At 39.7% G+C, this 18,740-nt stretch overlaps 1 pseudogene across 1 annotated transcript in view; it reads left to right on the plus strand.

The window, feature by feature from the left end:
• The window catches only part of LOC143656064 (uncharacterized), a 216,866-nt pseudogene that overhangs the window by 69,634 nt on the left and 128,492 nt on the right, over positions 1 to 18,740 (plus strand). The gene's annotated exons all lie outside the window — the stretch shown is intronic.

An 18,740-nucleotide genomic window follows, 5' to 3' on the forward strand; every position in this document is an offset into this window, starting at 1 on the left:
CAAGTCTATAGACATGTTCAATTTAAGCCATCCAGGGAAGGATACCTTGGTTCAAGAAGGCCGACAACGTTCAACATTTCTCTCTCAACTGGAAGGGCACATGGCGAACATGGCGGTGTCTGCTGGCTTTCACGTGGCTCTACCAAAAAGGGGACTGTGCAAAATGTTTCCTCTTTTAAAGGATTCCAGTAAGCAACTCCACCTTCAGTGGGTGGAGACACACCTCCATGGAAATCATCTAATCAAAAGTTACCACCCACAGTTGGGTGGGTCACATCTTCATGGAAACAGTCAAAATGCTCCCACCCAGCAATATTGAATGAGGATCAAAGGGCATGGCTTTTCTGGGGTACACCACAGATTCAGACCAGCACACTACTCTTTCCGAGTCACAGCTCCTGGAATGTCCCCTGCTCTTTAAATCTGCCCTCTACTCCCTGATCCACCCCTCACCTGAGGGCCCTGGCCCCTGGGGTCCTCATTTCCAAGTCCAGTGCCTGCTCAGCACATCTATTACTCAGTAATGTCCAATAACCAACAGACTTGCAGGTTTGAGTTTCTCTCATGCCATTTCTTCTTTTTTTTTTTTTTATTTGGGAGGAGAAGTGAAATGAAGCTACCTGCTCTGCTCTTAATTTCCTGAGAGGGGAACAGATTCCCTTGCAGGAGGGAGAACCGGGCTTCTAGGTTGGGTCCTGGCTTCAGAGTCACCCCAGATTTCCCAATATGTAAATAAATGCACAGCAACTGGATTTGATGCTCCTGCATCGGCCTTTCCCCAACTGCTCTGGGAGTCCTCTACATACTGCGTATTGTATTAGTAAGAGTTCTCTAGAGAAACAGAATCAACGGGAAATATTCATAAATATAAAATTTGCACAAGTGTCTCACATAACCGTGGGAATGTAGAATCCAAAATCTGTTGGGCAGGCTGTGAAGCTGGCGATTCCGATGGCGGGCATGGACAAACTCCACAGGAGAAGCTCGCTGGCCGAAGCAGGAAGAGAGCCTGCCTCTACTGAATCCTTAAAAGGCTTCCCGTGATTAGATTAAGCATTACTCATTGCAGAATACACTCCCCTTGGCTGATGACAAATGGAATCAGCTGTGGATGCAGCGACACAATCATGATTTAATTCTATGAAATGTCCTCACAGCAAAAGACAGGCCAGCACTTGCCCAGCCAGACAAACAGGTACCACCACCTGGTCAAGATGACACATGGACATGACCATGACAGCTATGATCCCTTAGCTGCAAACGACTTGGCTATGTGCTTTTCTGCCCCTACGTGTCCGGGCTGTCTTTCCAGGACCAGGGTTTTCTTACCTTATGTCTTCCATATTGGCCCTACCCTGTATGCCAACCCATCCTGCCCAGTGGCCACAGGGACCCAGAGTATCAAGCCTGGCCTTCCCCAACTTTAAACGAATTCAGAGGCCAGAGATAGTGTCTCACTATTTTCATATAGATTTATTAGGCACAAACGTGCTTTTATGGGAAATGGAACCACTAAATACGAATTTTTAGCTGTTTGGTTGCAAGACAGTATATCTGAAGCACCTAGTGAGAGTGCTCTATTTGCATAGCCATCAATTTCCTATATAAAATACTTGTCCTGGCAGGAGAACCAGACCCTTTGTGCCTAACTTCCATTACTGCCAGCCAGCAGCCTACAGGGGTGGGGGGAGGTCTCGTGGTAATCAGGGGCTCAGGGCTCTACTACTGTCATTATCATCAGGTGGAGGTGTGCTCATTGCAGTGATCTCCTCATTATAGTAAAGTCATTTGGGTGGGTTTTAAAGACCACACTAGCTGCTTTAATTCCTAATGCTTTCAGCTGTCTTCAGATGCAATCTAAAAGCATTTCCACAGTGCTGCCTGCTGAGCCTTCTTCATAAATATCCATTAAAATTGAGAATCTGACACCTCCTCTCCTTCCTTCCTATCCCTGACTCTTTGAAAGTAAAAGTTGCTTTGGTTTAAGAACAAATTGTAAAGAGCACAGGACTGGGATTAAGTGAACTGAGATCAAGCTACTCTGATCCTGAATTGACTAAGGGAGTTTTTCTATTTCCATTCCTGGGAAAGCAATAATAATGGCTGCATCCATTACAAAGTTTGAACCATTTCTGGGTGACTGAATAAGAATGGCCTAGGAGGCTGGTTAAAGATATAGATTCCAGGGCTCCTTCCTCTGAGATTTGGACTGGGATCCAGGCAGCTGTGCTTTTAAGAAGGCTTTGTGCTGTAATTCTAATGCACAGCCATGCTTGGTAAACCTCTGAATTCTAAAGTTTACTTCTTGAATCCTGCAAGATTATTGAACCCTATTTGAATGAACAACATTTACCCACATAATTTGCTAATGAATAATGTTCTTTGTAAATGTCTTTTTCTTTGATAAGCTTTTAAGGTTTAGGGCAGTGGCTATTCTTATTTATCTTTGTAACCCCAATAACATTCAGTAGATATTAAAAAGTTATCATTAAATTGAGCCAGAAATATTGTGCAAATTTATTCAGCTTATATAACGGCATTGATATGCCAGCTTCTACACTGATTAGAGACCTTCATGGATTACCTGCTCACTTGTTTGTTTCTACTTTGATTATCGGACTTCCTCCTCTTACTATTTTCTTGCCTCTTTTCTTTTGCTACCCCATGTTGTATTTCATGCTGTATAGAGTACAAGGCTCCAGAAGAAACTCATTTTGGTGTTATCGGCTGGTTGGTTATTTCAAGCAAGGAGGATTACAAAACTCAGGTCTCTGGACTCCCTGTTTTATGGCCTTTGTGCTAAGCCAACAATTCTGCCTCCCTTCCATCTTGTGAATAAGAGTTTTCTTTTGTCTCCTTCTCACAAGTACAACCCAGCTGCAGCTCCTCACTTCCTGTGGAGATGGTCCATTTGAGCCCTTGGGGTCTTACATCACAGGATGGCTGCAGTTGAAGAGATAAAGGCAATGAAACAAATGCCATCAAGGCTTTCTCTAAGCTCCTAGTAAATGGCTTTACATGCGGCAGCTATTGAACACACTGAAACAGTAATTGACCCCGTTGACCACCTCTGATTATTCAAGGTACGGGATTCTCAAGAAGGCTCAATCATCTCTTTGCTGCAGTCTTAGCTGACTGCAGAATAATTACAGGGATTTTAGTTAAAAGTTAGAAATATTTGTTACTGGCTGGTGGGTACCATTGGCTGAATAAAATTCAATGCACTTATAATTAGTTTAAGCCAGCTACATGTAACCTAGTATTAAAATGCAAATTCTTAAACATCTATTACCGAATAAGAAAAGTTTTTAAGATATTAGGGATTCCAGGCACAGGATTGTGTGGTGAACTTGAAAAGCTTGATGCCAATTATGTGCTCCACTGAATTAAAATGAATTGGTGTTATTAATAAAGACTCAAATGATCTACCCTGCCAGTCCAACCTTTTACCACCTCGCATTTCATTAGAAATGAACTTTTCAATTAAGATCTGTCTTCCCACACTTACCAAATTGAGTTTTCCAGACTTATGATTCTGTCACAGAAGCTCAAGGAACACGGCAGTGGGTAAGGGGGAGAGCAGGGGTTGTGGGTCATGGCCAATTTGCCATGACAGCTTGCCAGTCTCTAACACAAGATTTCGATTTCTTACAGAGTCATAGGGACCCTTGTCTAGGTCCCTGACATTGAATAATTTCTTCAATAAAATGGTACAATTTAAAGGAAAGAGGATGAAGATGTTTACACTTGGTGGCAGCTACTAAAATAATATTTGCGGCTGAAAATTGAAATGAATCTCTCATTAACTATTTGGGTAAGAAGGGAAGGAAACCAGAGTAAAAATGTTTAAAGATGTGCTATTGTTCTCAACTTAGTTTATATAGTGAAGAACTTTTCCATGCAAATGAGAAAATTTTCAACTTGAAATTCTTCCTAGAAATTGGGTTGATTTGCAAATATTTGAGGTATTGATTATTCTGTAAGTAAATAGAGATATAATTTAAGGCACTTTTCAAAAAAAAAGAAAAGGATTGATAGTATATTTTTTCTGGAATGGTGATCCCTTTAACAGTAGTATAATGATATAAGAGAATCTCATTATTTTCGAGGCCTTTCTCCACCTACATTTTCCCTTTTTTAAAAAACTTTGATTCGCTGCACTTACCAGGTAACAGAATTGTGAAGAGCTGCAACAGAAGTGCCATCTGTTTTTAACCAATTTATACAACCACCTCCTGGTCAAACTCCCAGGCAAAATTTGTGTGTGTGTGTGTGTTTTGACAGGGGTATTTATTTGCATTTCTCCCCTTTAGATTTTATTCTGTGTGTTTTTCATGTTTTACTGCTGATTTTTTTTCCAGTAAGGTCTCTGCTTGCATTTTCTGGTAGACTGATAGACTAGAATGGTTCATTCTTAAGTGTCTCAAGAGAAGGGGCCTCGTCTGTCTTGTTCACAGCCATGAACAGTGCCTGGCACACAGCGACTGAATAACAATCCCTTCCCACCTCAGCTGCGGGGGCTTCTTCTCCACCATTATCCCCCTGCTTCGAGCCTCCCCTCTGCTGCTGTCATCCCCAGCAAGCACCACACTCATCCCCACTTCTGGGGGGATGCTTACTGTCTTCCCCTCTGACCCTACTTCCCTCCTCTTCTCTGACTAACCAAATCCTACCCACCCGACCATATGCGAGATCCAGGAATGGCTTCCTGATGATGCTCATCCACACGCCTGGTTTTCTCAGCCTAACCCTACCTCCCTATCATTTGTTGTCATAAGGTCTCGCTTAGTTCTTTGAGGGTTTCTTGAGAGCTGGTGTTTGTCCTCAGGAAGGTTGGGACTTAGTTGGGCAGCCTAGGTTCTATGCCTGAAACTCGTCTAGCATCTATGGGCCCTCATGGCAAAGCACGTTACAGACACAGCATGGGGCATGCATTAGGTTTCCAAAAGATGCTCATTGTTGATTGACAGTTCTCCATCTGCCCAGCCTCAGCCAGCCAGGTTCGCGTCCCTCTGAGCCCGGCATCAGTTCTGGTCACGACTTCAGGGAGACAGTGAGATCCAAACATGGCAGATGTTCCTGTCCCTGGAACAGCCTAAGCTGCCTCTCATCTTTCTGGACAATTCAGAAGCCTTTACAGAGAGGCTCTGTTTTTAATGTTTGTCTCTTTCCTGGGGTTGTGTATCCTACCCTCAGCACATTTATCTCTTTCTCTTCCTGGTTGCTTTTGCTTTTTTGCTGTCTCTTCCTGACCGTGATACATCATCTATTTTTTTTCAAAAAGTACAATTTTAGTTTGGTGTAAACCCTCCTATACTTGAGAACAGTCACTCTTTATTAAAAAAAATGATTTCATAATTTGTACTTTTCACTGTCAGGCTGACCTTCCTTTTTTCTTAGTTCAAATTACTGAGCTTTTATTGTATTGAGTTACTCTTTCACCCTTCAATTTCAAAATGCCATTTTCTGTCAAATCCTATTTAAGAGGGTTAACAGAAGAATATAGCTATAAGTAGAATGTTGACACCCAAACAGGCTCCCTGAAATAGATGACCTTGGATACGGGCGCTGAGATAATTAGCAACAGAGAATTGACATAAACCAACTGCTTCCGAGATATCACAGGGTCACAATCAAAAGAAGGGCAGAAGAAATTGGATAGACAAATTGATCAAAGACAAAAAGCTTACCCAGGGACCTGGATTTTTTTTTTTTTGATATATATTTTTACCTTTCTAGCTTGATATACTTTCAAATTTAATAGGAAAGTTACAAAAGGAATGCAAACCCCATACAGAAAATTCCAACATATTTCTCCTCCCTCCGGATACTTAGGTCACCCATTTTGGCATATTTGCTGTATGTATCTTTCTATCCATTTTCTGAACACTTGAATGTAGGTTGCATATATCATGCTCCTTCAACACTTAATACTGCCATGTACATTTCCGAAGAATGAGGATATTCACTTATATAACCATCTTAAGTGCAATTATAAAGTTCAATAAGTTTAAAATTGATATGAAACTTATAGTCTACATTCCAACTTTTTGATATGTCCCAATAATGCCCTTTCGAGTCTTTTTTCCTCCCTTGTTAGATTCCCATATTACACGTAATTGTTAGTCTCTTTAGTTGCTCCCATTTTTTAAAAATTGCGAGAACATATAAATAGCATAAACTTTCCCATTTAACCACTCCCATGAATCCATTCAAGGGGATTAATCACATTTACAGTACTGCAGAACCCTCACCAATTTCCATTCCTAAAACTTTCTCATCTCCCCAAACAGGAATCTGATATCCATTATGCATAAATTCTCTATTCGCCCTGACCCCTGCCATCCTATACTCTAATTTTTGCCTTTATCAGCTTGCCTATTGTCTGATATTTTCTTCATAGTTACCATTAAGCTTACATTTAATTCCTAAGTCTTTAAAAAGCTCATTTGTATTGGTATACCAATTTATGTTCCTATACCCATCTCTCTTCCCACATTTATATAGTTCATGTCACAAATTGTAGGTTTATACATTTGAATCCCAAACCTCTGATTTATCATTACATTTTTTTGTACTTGCCTTTTAGATCCTATAGGACGTGAAAGTAGTGTTACAAACAAAATATACAAGAGTACTGGCATTTGTGTCTATCCATGTTGTTACCCTCACCAGACATCTTTACTGCTTCATGTGCCTTCAATCTCTTGCCTATGTTCCTTTCCTTTCAGCCTATAGAACCCCCTTTGGCATCTCTTGTAGGACTAGTCTAGTGGTGACAAATTCCCTCAGCTTTTGTTTCTCTGGGAATGTCTTAATCTCTCCCTCAATTCTGAGACAGCTTTTGCTGGATATAGAATTCTTTGTTGGCATTTTTTTTTTTCTCTCAGTCATCCTCTTGATCTGTTGCCTCCATGATTTCAATGAGAAATCAGCCTGTAATTTTATTGAGGCTCCCTCTTTCAGCTTTCAGAATTCTCTCTTTAGCTTTGGCATTCAAGAATTTATTATAACATGCTGCGGTATGGGTCTGTTTGGGTTTATCCTATTCGAAGTTTGTTGAACATCTTGGATATGTGTATTCATGCTTTGGGAAGTTTTCAGCCATTATCTCTTTGAATATTCTCTCTGCCACTTTCTTTCTTCTTCTGGAACCCCATATATTGGTGTGCTTGATGATGTCCCACAGATTCCTGAGATTCTTTTCATTTTTCTTCATTCTCTCTTTTTCCTACTTCTCAGATTGGATGATTTCAATTATCTTTTATCCTCAAGTTTACTTATTTTTTTCTTCTCTCAGCTCCAATCTGCTGTTAGCCGCTCCAGGGAATTTTTTATTTCTGTTACTGTGGTCTTCAGCTCTGTTTGTTTCCTTTTCATAATTTCTGTCTCTTAATTGATATTCTCTTCAGGGACCTGGATTTTTAAATAAAACAGTTTGGGTACCTGTTATTCATTCAATAGTAATTCCATAGGCATATATTGAGCTACTATTGTATCACCTGTACTGTACTAGACACTGGTAATATTAGATGAATGAGGCAGGGTCATTGATCTGCTTATAGTCTAGAAGTATGGGGTCAGGGTAGGGTAACAGAATATCAAAATGCCCTGTTTCTGGCAGGAAAGGTGATAAATTTAGTTTTGGCTAGATTGTATTGGAGGTACCCATCCTATGTTCAAGTGGGATTGCCCAGGAGGGAGTGAGTTCCCCTTAGCAGGTGTCCAAGCTGAGGCTGCAGGATATCTGTTAGTGACCCTGTGAAAGGGATGGCTCCTTGGACCCGATGCACTCACAGAGCACAAGAATGATGCCGTGTTATTCCTACATTTCCTATTTAATAGTGCTCATGGAAGGGGTAGGAGATTCTCTGAGCATCCAAGCCCTTGGTTAGAACACCCTCCTCTAAGAAACAGAAATCGCAAAGGAAATGTCTCCTTTCTATGACCAAGGTTATGAAAACAATTAAAATGTTCTACAGCTTATTTCCTGCCTTCCTATACAACTCTGTAGATTGACATCTGAGAGGGTCTCCCACCTGGCAACCCTGTTCTAATTATCTGAAATGAAAGAGAGGGGAATTTTTTATTTCTTAGGAAAAGAATGCACTCTTCTTGAAAAAGAAAAAAGTAAAGCTATTGAAGGAATGCAGGTTACTGCTTCAGTAAATTAAATAAAAAGCCTATTTTTCCTTGTTACAAAAATACAATGTCATCATAGGAAATTTAGACAATACGGATACGCAAATAATGCAATAAAAATCACCACTGAGCCCACCATCCTGACATAACCATTGCTAACAACATCTTGGCTTTCCAATGTTTTTGTTTTTTCCTATTAATATATTGACATATATTTCATAATAGTGGGTTTATATTATGAATAGCATACTATTGTTTAACCTGCTTATTGATCTGTAATAGTTGCAATCAATAAGTTTTGTTTCATTAGTTTAGAAGTACCAAATGAGTTCAAATTACTTTTAATATTCAAGTTAAATTAATCTGTGGTTCCAATAAACTGGAATTTTTATCCATCCTATTACCTATCTATATCTATCTATCATCCATCTATCTATCTATCTATCTATCTATCATCTATCTATCTATCTATCTATCTATCTATCTATCTATCTATCTATCATCTATCCATCATCTATCCATCATCTATCTATCCATCTATCTACCTATCTATGCTCTATCTATCTATGATCTATCTACATGTAATCTATCATTTATATCTAGTATGTCAGAGTTTGAGCTCCCATGGTAAGTTAAAAATCCCATGGGTATTTTCTTAAGCTCAGGAGTCAGTCTTGGTTACTGTCCTACCAGGGAGAAAGGACCAAAAAACCTATGCAGTTGGCTGGGCTGCTCCTTTCTCTTAACTGTTGTTTCTCTTACTGCCACATGTTGCTCCAGTGTTGTACCTGCCCACTAACAGATCTATGGTGATGAGGGCACAATTGCCATGGACACTTGTGGTCCTGTAGCCTGGGATAGTCATTCACCATTGAAGAAAGCACTTTGGGAACTGATGCATATGCTATCTCAGGTGTAATTTCTCATGCTGCTTTGGAAGGGAAAGAGGAAGTATCTTTCCTCCATCATTACACTCAGTTGTGGTTGCACATAGGCCTGGGCACTTTTACTCTACATATATACATACACTCACTACACAAACATTCACAGCTGAAGTTGGGTCCTCTAGAAGCAGGCACTAAGTTGGAGTTTGGGTTGTAAGATGTTTATTAAAAATCAACACCTAGGAAAGGAAGGGGTGAGAAACAGGATCGGGCAGAGGGAGAAGCTGAACTGCAATGCACACCTGACAAATCTCAGCCACCCTTAGGGGAGCTCTGGGGTGAGTATTGTCCATCAGAGTTGTCTTATGTCGGGTAAAAATGGCTGAGCCTTTATATCTCTGTTTCGCTCAGTCTCTGGATATGGGCTGCCCCAGAGGGCATGACGTTGGGCAAGGCAGCTTTCTGTAGCTGAGGCATACCCTGAAGGAGTTCCCACCCTGCCCAAAGTTGGTACAAGTATAAAATATGCTGCATCCAGAACCCAAAAAAGACTCACTAGATTTTGTGCTTGTTTCTTGGTGGTAGGAAGTGCAAGATGCAATAATTTTTTTCTCTCAACTTTTTTTTTTATTGTGAAATATAGCATATATACAAAAAGCAATAAATTTCCAAGCACATTTTAACAAGTGGTTATAGAACAAATTTTAAAGTTTGGTATGAGTTACAGTTCCATGATTTTTTGTTTTTTTCTTCTAGCTGCTCTAAATACTGGAGGCCAGCAGAAATATCAACATAATGATCCAGCAGCCAAACTTATTTGCTAAGTCCTATCTTCTCCTTTATACTCCTCCTTCTCTTTAAATAACATATATATACATAAAAGCAATAAATTTCAAAGTACATTGCAGCAATTAGTTGTAGAACAGATTTCAGAGTTTGGTATGGGTCACAATTCCACAATTTTAGGTTTTTATTTCTAGCTACTTTAAGATGGTGGAGACTAAAAGAAATATCAGCATAATGATTCAGTACTCACACTCATTTGTTAAACCCTGCCTTATCTGTGTATTTCCACCATCACCTTTGATCTTTCTCCCACTGTTTAGGGATATTTGGGCTCTGCCCATTCTAACTTGTCATGTTGGAAGGGCCTGTTGATCATATGGGATAGGGGGATGGAACTAGATGATGTTTTGGAGAGGCTCGCCTCTCTGCATTTCAGGACTTAATCTGGCCCGGGGACCCATCTGGAGATTGTAGGTTTTGGAGAGTTACCCTAGTGAAGATATGGTAATTTTTAACTTTGGGGTTGATGTCCCAGCATGTGCCTGTCCACTAGAACCTAAAACTTTTAGTAAAGTGGTGGACCCTAAATTGTCATAGTATTTATATTCTACCCTCTGTAGCACATGTATTATACAAAACCTTAATGATAGCTACATTTTGTATATCCAGTCCAGCCAGCATGGTATTATCAATGTGATACATCAATGTAATGTGCAATGTTCAGATGGTCTCATATACTTTTGTATTATATTATGACAAAAGGCAGGAGTTAACATAGCCCTGGAGTAAAACTGTAAATAAATAATATCGTTCATCTCACATGATGCACTTGTTTCTGATTGGGGTGGAAAAGAATGTATTCACCAAGTCAATAGCTATGAATCATGTATCCAACGCCATATTATTTTGCTCCAGCAAATATACCTCTGACATAGTGGCTTCAATTGGGTTACTGCTTGATTGAGTTGGTGGTAGTCTACAGTCTACATCAGGGCTAGCAAACTATGGTCCATGGGCCAAATCTGGTCTACTGCCTATTTTCATAAATCAAGTGTTATCTGACCATATAGCCATGTCCTTTCATTTACACATGCCTATAGCTACTTTCACATTACTTTCACATTATAGGGAGGGTTGAATTGTGGTGACAGAGACTGTATGGCCAGTAAAGCCCAAAATTACAATCTGGCTCTTTACGCAAAAATGTCACGACCCTTAGTTTACATTATCCTCCATGATCCATCTAGTTTCTGTAGGGTCCAGACTGGTGAATTTATTGGAGATGTTATGGGGGTAACTATGCCTTGATCCTTTAGACCTTTAAGAGTAGCACTAAAAGACCCCACCTTCCCTGCCCAACCCCACATTTTAGGTTGGCAGCACACCAACTGCTAATTATACACTTGGCACTGGAGAGGTGATTACCAATTTAATCTGTGGAGCCAGTATACCCACTGTGAGCCAGACCGTGGCTAGGTCTCCATTTATTACCTGGCTTTACATATACCCACTCTAACAGGGGTCCATGAGAGACTTCAGGTCTTCAGTTTTCAGCTCAGGTTCTCCAACCCTGTGTCCCACAGTCGTGGTTATTTCTCTCTCCCCAAGATATATTTAGCTGGATAAATGGCCAAAAGACCCCTTTAAGTGTGTGTGTGTGTGGGATTGATCAGAGGAATCATTACAGTGCAAACTTGCTATTCCTGGGGACCTGGCCACCTCTTCAATATGTAGTTTCTGGGTCTGAAAGCTGGTTCAGGTCTGGAAACTGAGCAAGGGATCATACTTTATTTTTGAAGTGATTGTCCTTAATCTCCAGGTCATCCATCCTTGGGCTCTTCTGTTATACAAACTAAATAGTGCTCATCTGTTTTGGCCCTAGGGATGCAATGTTCTATTAACCATCTGTATAATGCTATAGTTCAGGTCTGGTGGCTATCTTGCCAACCTTGCCATTCATTACTATTATTACAATCCTTGGGTTTAAGCTTTTAATGCCTACTACCTGCATCCTGTAGTTTTGCTGTCTCACCATCCCCATTGCTACTAAGGATACAAGTTCCCTAACAGCCCCTCCTACCATTATCTCTGGCCTTCAGATGCGTGCCACAGCTGAACATTTTATGTGATGCTGGTGCCCCTGTCTCCAGCACATTCTTTATGTCCTTGGTAAATGGTATGTCCTCTGGAAATTTTTGAGGAACATATCATTGATCTGTTCTGGCATAAATAGCATATCCATCCCAGCACAGCCCTTTATCCCTTCTTCCACCATTTGCCATGGCAATCTTGATATTGCATCTTTGCTAGGGGAGTTGTATTGATTTTTCTCTGTTTCTAGGAGCTATTTACAGCACAGTCTGGCACCATCTCTTGGGGTCCTTGACAATGTTTTAAATTCGTTTGTCTTCAGAGACCACTCCCAAATGATTGAAAACTTCTCTATTTATTTTTATATTCTAGTTACCTTGATTAAGCACCAGCAGAATCCAGGCCCATGTGTACCTCCCTTATTCCTGATGGTACATAATGACCAGATTTTATCATTCTTTTCTTGCCATCAAAATTTACCTTTCTTGTGCTCTCAGATCCCACATTTTAGTGGGTGACATTGGCTGATAATGGGTCAGATAATGGGTCTGTGTTAGTGAAGTAATATGATATCTTCACAGGTAACATGTGGATTATCTCTGGAGGACTCTAAGGCATTGTCAGCCCTAAGAAAAATTAAGAGTTGGTCATTCTTATACCTCCCCTTTATACCCACTTTTCTCTCTACTCACATCTGTTCTACCAGGACTTTAGAGCAGAGATTGGCAAACTATAGCCCATGTGTTCTGCTGCCTCTTTTTTTATGGCCTGTGAGCTAAGAATGTTTTTTACATTTGTGAATGATTGAAAGCATCAAAAGGAAAACAATATTTCATGAGAAATGAAAATTAGATGAAATTAAAACGTGATTGTACATAAATAAAGTTTTATTGGAACACAGCCATATTCATTTATTTAAGTATTATGTAAGTATTATGTAATACTTTCATGTATTAGTGTGTGGGGGGGTTAAGTAGTTGTAAGAGAATGTATGGCCCTCAAAGCCTAAAATATTTACCTTCTGGCCCTTTCTAGAAAAAAGTTTGTTGACCCCTGATTTAGAGTATTCATTTCTTTCAGTATTGCCTGAGCAATCCTTTTTACTGCAGAGTTTCAGCACTCATCAAAATTATTTTCCCTGGATTTGTGTCGTTTATTCCCTCTCAGTTGTCAGGCTGCTGGAAAGCAAGCTGATGAATGAATCTCTATTAAGATGTGAATGGCAGATTGTTCCTTAAAACATCATACCTCCAACAGTATCACATTTCCCTGAAGACTTCCAGTGTTATGTTGTCTGACACAGGGCTGAGACTAAATGGTGGTCTGCAGTGAGGTGAAATTCCCTTCTCAGGGGTATTTAGAAATGTTTGGGGAACATTTTTATGTCACAGTGACTGGTAGGTTCTACTGGTATTAGTAAGTAGGAACCAGAGATGGAGATGTTAAACTTCCTGCAATGCCTTGAAAGTTTTGCGCAATGAAGAATTATTCTGCCCCAAATGCCAATAGCACCCTATGAAGAAACAATGAAAAATATAAGAATGGATCACAACTGGTAGCATCTCAGGCATGAATGCTAAGAGGTAATTTATACATTTTCTTTCTTTTTATTAATAAACATATCATATTATGATTATTCTTACATTTTGGGCCCCCCTGGTATGTGAATTCCTCAAGGGCACAGCCATGTCTTTTTTGGTGGTTGTATAAATGTTGAAGGAATGCATGAGATATTTTGTGGACAAATGGATTTTTGGAGGTTTCTCAAAAATTTTTTTGTATGGTATATGGGCCGGGTCACATTTCATTATTTTTTCCATGTGTGTATCCCATATTACAGCACCATTTGTTGAATTTTCGTTTGCTTTTTTTTGGTGGAGGGAAGTGCATGGACTGGGAATTGAACCCAGGTCTCCTGCATGGCAGGCAAGAATTCTACCACTGAACTACCCTTTGATCCCCAGGTTTCTTAAATTTTATCTTCGATAATTATTTCTAGTATCCATGTGTAGAAGAGTTTTAAATCTATATGACAAAAAAAACCCCTACAAAACATTAAATATAAGAATTCACCCCCCTAGACATAGACCCATAATATTATCCACTGGGCTCACTAAGATAATGAAAGCCAATCTCAATTTGGTTGAAAATTGAGGTGTTTTTTAAGTTTCTAAGCCATAGTTAATGCTTTTTAATATAACGACTAAGGTTTTGAGAAACTGATACCATGTGGTTTCTCTGGAGCATGGCTTTTAAATAAAGTAATTGCTAATATTTAGAAAGCATCTATTATGTGGTAGGCACTCTGAATATATTCACTCATTTAATCCTCACAGTAACCCCATGAGGTAGTTACTATTACTGTTCCCGTTTTTTAGATGAGGAAACTGAGGCACAGGGAGGTTATAATTTCCCTACGGAAACACCACCACTCATAAATGCTAGAACTGGACTTTGAACTTAGTTTGGCTCCAGAGCTTTACCACATCTATGTTATATTTTAAATGACATTACTCAAGATTAAAAAAATATATATATATATATTTTAATGTGGAGCCTACTAAGAAATATTTATGAACTCACATAGTTTTCATAAAGTCTACATTGTTTGCAGAAATTTTTGGTAAATAGAAAAAGTCCAGATTGGAAACATACTTTACACAACATTAAAAAGATACCTGTGGGTAGGCAGGTGGGTGGGGGTGGGAAATAGAGTGCACAGGTGGTTTAGTGGCAGGTGCCCACCCACCAGGCAGGAGACCTATTGGATTCAATTCCCAAGCCATGCATCTTCCCCACAAAAAAACCCAAAACAAAACCAAAAGCAAAAAATTATCCTGTGCAGGTCTCCTTGTACTTAGTATGGTTATAGATCTACTTCAAACATCCTTTCAGCTGACGACATATCCCTGTGTCAGTGGATTCTTGACTCAAAGACAGAAAGTGTAGTGCAGCACCCAGGAGAGATGAGAAGCCATACCCCCTTCCATTCACTAATGCCCCAACCTGTCCTCAGTGCCTTGGGCCTTCTCTCCTTCAGCTCTTTAACATAATTACATCTATCACTTGATCACCAAGCTGATCCGTGTCCTGCTAACACGCATTTGGCGATGGTAATTAGGACTTAGTACATGGTGCTTACTCTAACAGGACTGACCCAGCTCTATCGATCCATAAATACAGCCTTGACAGAAGCCTGAAAATTGGTTCTGGTTGATTGTCTTTACACAGTGCTGTGACTCATTGCTTATTTCTTTCTCATATTTTTGTCATAAAGACTCTGTAGCCTATAATTTTTGTAAGAAGGATATCTAATTCATGGTGTTAAAAAAGGTTTCAGGTAACTACTCACATTTATAGGCCCTCTCCATCCTAGGACAACATTTATTTATATCATCCATTTTTTAAAGCAAATGAAACAGGCTTAGTTTCTTTATTTCCTATTTAATCAAGTATATAGAGCACCTATTATGTGAAAGGGGAATACATTTCATCCTATCTGCCTCCCCCCTGCCCCCAGATATCATGTCTCCATTCTGTTAGAATTGCTATTAGAAGATTAGTCTCTCTGTTTATCATACTGTGGTCAGATGAAATACTTTTTTAGTTCCCGGAACAGCAATAATACTGAAAACATTTCCAGTCCTTATGTTTTGTTGCAACATGAGGCAGAGTCTCAGCACATGCTCCAGCCAGCTGCTCTCAGCTTTTTCCTGTCTCCTGTGTATGCCTCTGTGAGGTTTATGCACGTCATAAACCTTGATAATTGAATGCCATTATGGACAGCCATGCTTCACCACTGTACCCTGCTCCACTCTCCCTACCTCATTCCACTCTCCAACCCCAAATTCCCCACTGTCTTAGAGAACGTGAGCTCCCCAAAGACAAAGCTCTCCTGTCACTATGCCCCAGGACCCAGAATATTACTGGGCATGAGGCAGGGGCTTAGTAATTTTTGTTCAATCAAATATGGTACATTCACAAAAGCGTGTCTATTTTTTTCTTTTTCCTTTTGGTCTTGGTTGTTCTCATGGTTGGTAGGCTTCTTAGTTGAAAGATCTCCTACTTAACTACTTTTTCTCTGATTGTAAGAGTAACGTATTAGCTACAGATATTTTGGAAAACACAGAAAAATTAAAAAGAAGAAAGTAAAAACAACCCCACTCATTTTTTTTTTTTCATTTGCTATCATGTTTTCTAGATGGTATGGATATTGTTTTTCACCTGGCTTTACACTGGGAATTTTCCCACTTAACATTCAGTATTGTTCTAGAATAATTTTAATGCCTGCAGAGAATTTCATCCTATATAATATCTTCCATTTGCATGTCCACTATCCACCCTTCCCCACCTTGCTGTCTGTCTCTGGAGGCTGCTCTGATGGGTCATATCAAGAGGTTCCTACGCCCTCTGGCTTTCCATTGGGTATGGTCATCGGGAGCCCTGGGGTGGGGGATGGATGGATGGTGGGAGGAAGGAGCTAATAGGCAGGTATTTTATTCCTTTGTCTCTGTTAGGTCACCTAAGGCCAACTGTACATCCCTTTTAGGCTAAGGGTATCAGCTGGGTTATTACACTACCTCTTACAGTTTCCCCTACACAGTTGCCTTTGTAAATAGTCACTTGTATTATCCTATTTTGAGTGTGTCAATCTCCGTAGCATACCACCATTTAATCTCCTGGGATTACACTGTTATAAAAAATATTTCAGTTGAACATTCTTATACCTATATCCTGGTTCTAACTTCTGATTATTTTGAAAAGGATAACCTCTCAGAATTAGTTGGTCAAAATATAAAAAAAATAATGTAAGGCTGTTGATATATATCCAAATCGCCTTCTGGTGTGAAACTTAATACAGATAGTAATTTTCTATCTGTTTTGAAAGTCTAGTACTGAATCTCATCTGCGTTGAGAGGCATCCCTAAAAGTATGACTCTTCCTGGTAGGTAGGACCATGCCTCTCACTACAGAAATGAAGGAACTTGATGCTTCCTCTTTCTGCTCCTTGGCACTAAAGGCATGGGTGCGTGATGCAGGTTTTGCTGTTGGATGCTCTTGACCTAGACTTGAATCTTTGAGGAACACAGATATGAAGCCATGGAGATGCTTAGGGATTATACACAGTGGGATGGGATGGCATAGTTGCAAGTGCAGTAGCCATGGACACCATGGTGGCAGAACCAGCGGCAGTGGCCAGCCATGCAGAGGGCCCCAGCTGCCATGACCAACCGTGCCCTTGCTCCCACCTACCAAGGCTCTCTTGGTTCCCATGTCCTGAGCCTAGTTCTTCAGCCTCTCTGTCACTTCTTTACGAATTGACACCTTAATCATTAAGAACGTCCCTCTTTACTTCTTACATTTATTGTTCTGAAGTCCACTTTGTCTGAAATTAACATAGCCATTCCAGACTCTTTATACTTAATGCTTACATGGTATTTTTTTCTGTCCTTTTCCTTTTAACTTATCTCTATCGTTTATTTTTAAAGTGTATTTCTTTTTATACTGCCATAGCTGGAAGCAGAAATTTCTTCCCTATCACTTTCTGTGAACTACTTTGCTCTTTCCTGTAAATTCCTTTTTTGCTTTATTCGCTAGAGCTTGTTTCTACTATTTGCAACTAAGAAACGTGACTGTATGATATTGGTATTGGGAGTAGATTGAAAGCAACAGATCTTCAGGGAAAAGGGGAGAATCCCTGCTTGACAGTTGGAGCAAAATGCAATGAAAATCCCTTTGTTTTAGGGGATGGTCTTCCAGCAGCCGAGGGCATGCAGTGGTGAAACAACTTTTGTGCTCACCTGGAAGAAGAACTCATAAAATACACAGTTTCGAGAAATCAAATGACTCTTGGGATTAGGAGTCTGAAGGGGGTAAAAATTAAGAATATTCTATGATGGGATGGCTAATAATAGTAAAATGATTAAAATAATAGCTTACATTTATAGAGTGCTAACTTTGTGCCAGGTTCTTTACATGTATATCATTAGAGTCTCAAGAGGTGGTACACTAAAAATAGGATAATTCAAATAGACTGTATTGACAAAGGCACAGTTTATGAGGTGTGGACATAGGGAAGTGAAATTCTGGAGCTGGCTCATATGGGCTTATAAAAGCCAATAATTAAACTTTCAGGAAATTTGAAACTTGTTGTTAAAACATTGGAGGCTTGAAATCAGTTATGGTAGGAGAATTTACACTATGGAAATAAAAAACACCCACTATAAATTGCAGGTTTTTTCTTCTTTCTGTAGTGTCATTTTACCACAGGCCACTAGGTAGGAGACAAAAAAGAATAGGGCTATAAGCCAGAGCTAGTAGCAACCAGGCAGTCACTACCCCTAAATGGAAAGGGATAAAGTAAAGGAGTGGTTACCCCAACCCAGAAGGAGAGAAAATAATGTAGAAACAGCTGCCTTGAGAAAAGCAGTGACTTCTGTTCAAGTGACATAGCCAGACCTCACAGGAAGGGAGGTAAGGGAATGAATATCAAGAATTTCCTCTCTAACCTCTCTGAATGTCATGTTAGGGCTTCCCATTTTCCTGCTTTGTCTTATTTTTGGCAATTTTGGATTGTATTATGCATATTATGAATGTTATATTGTGGTGACTCTGGATTCTGTTATTTTTCTCCAATGAGTGATGTTTTATTTCACTTTAGCGTACAATGAACTTAATTGGGTATTAGCCACAAATGCTTTTTTTCCAGCTCAAGCTCAGTCTAGATCTTTATCTTTAGCTGAGGTGCTTTGAATTTGCTCCATGCGTATATAGTTCAGGAGTCAGCCAGAGATGAACTGGCTCTCTTCTTTCCAAAATCTCTCCTCTCTCCAGTGA

Source organism: Tamandua tetradactyla, chromosome 14 (assembly GCF_023851605.1).
Source record: "Tamandua tetradactyla isolate mTamTet1 chromosome 14, mTamTet1.pri, whole genome shotgun sequence".
In the NCBI taxonomy this organism is placed as follows: Eukaryota; Metazoa; Chordata; class Mammalia; order Pilosa; family Myrmecophagidae; genus Tamandua; species Tamandua tetradactyla.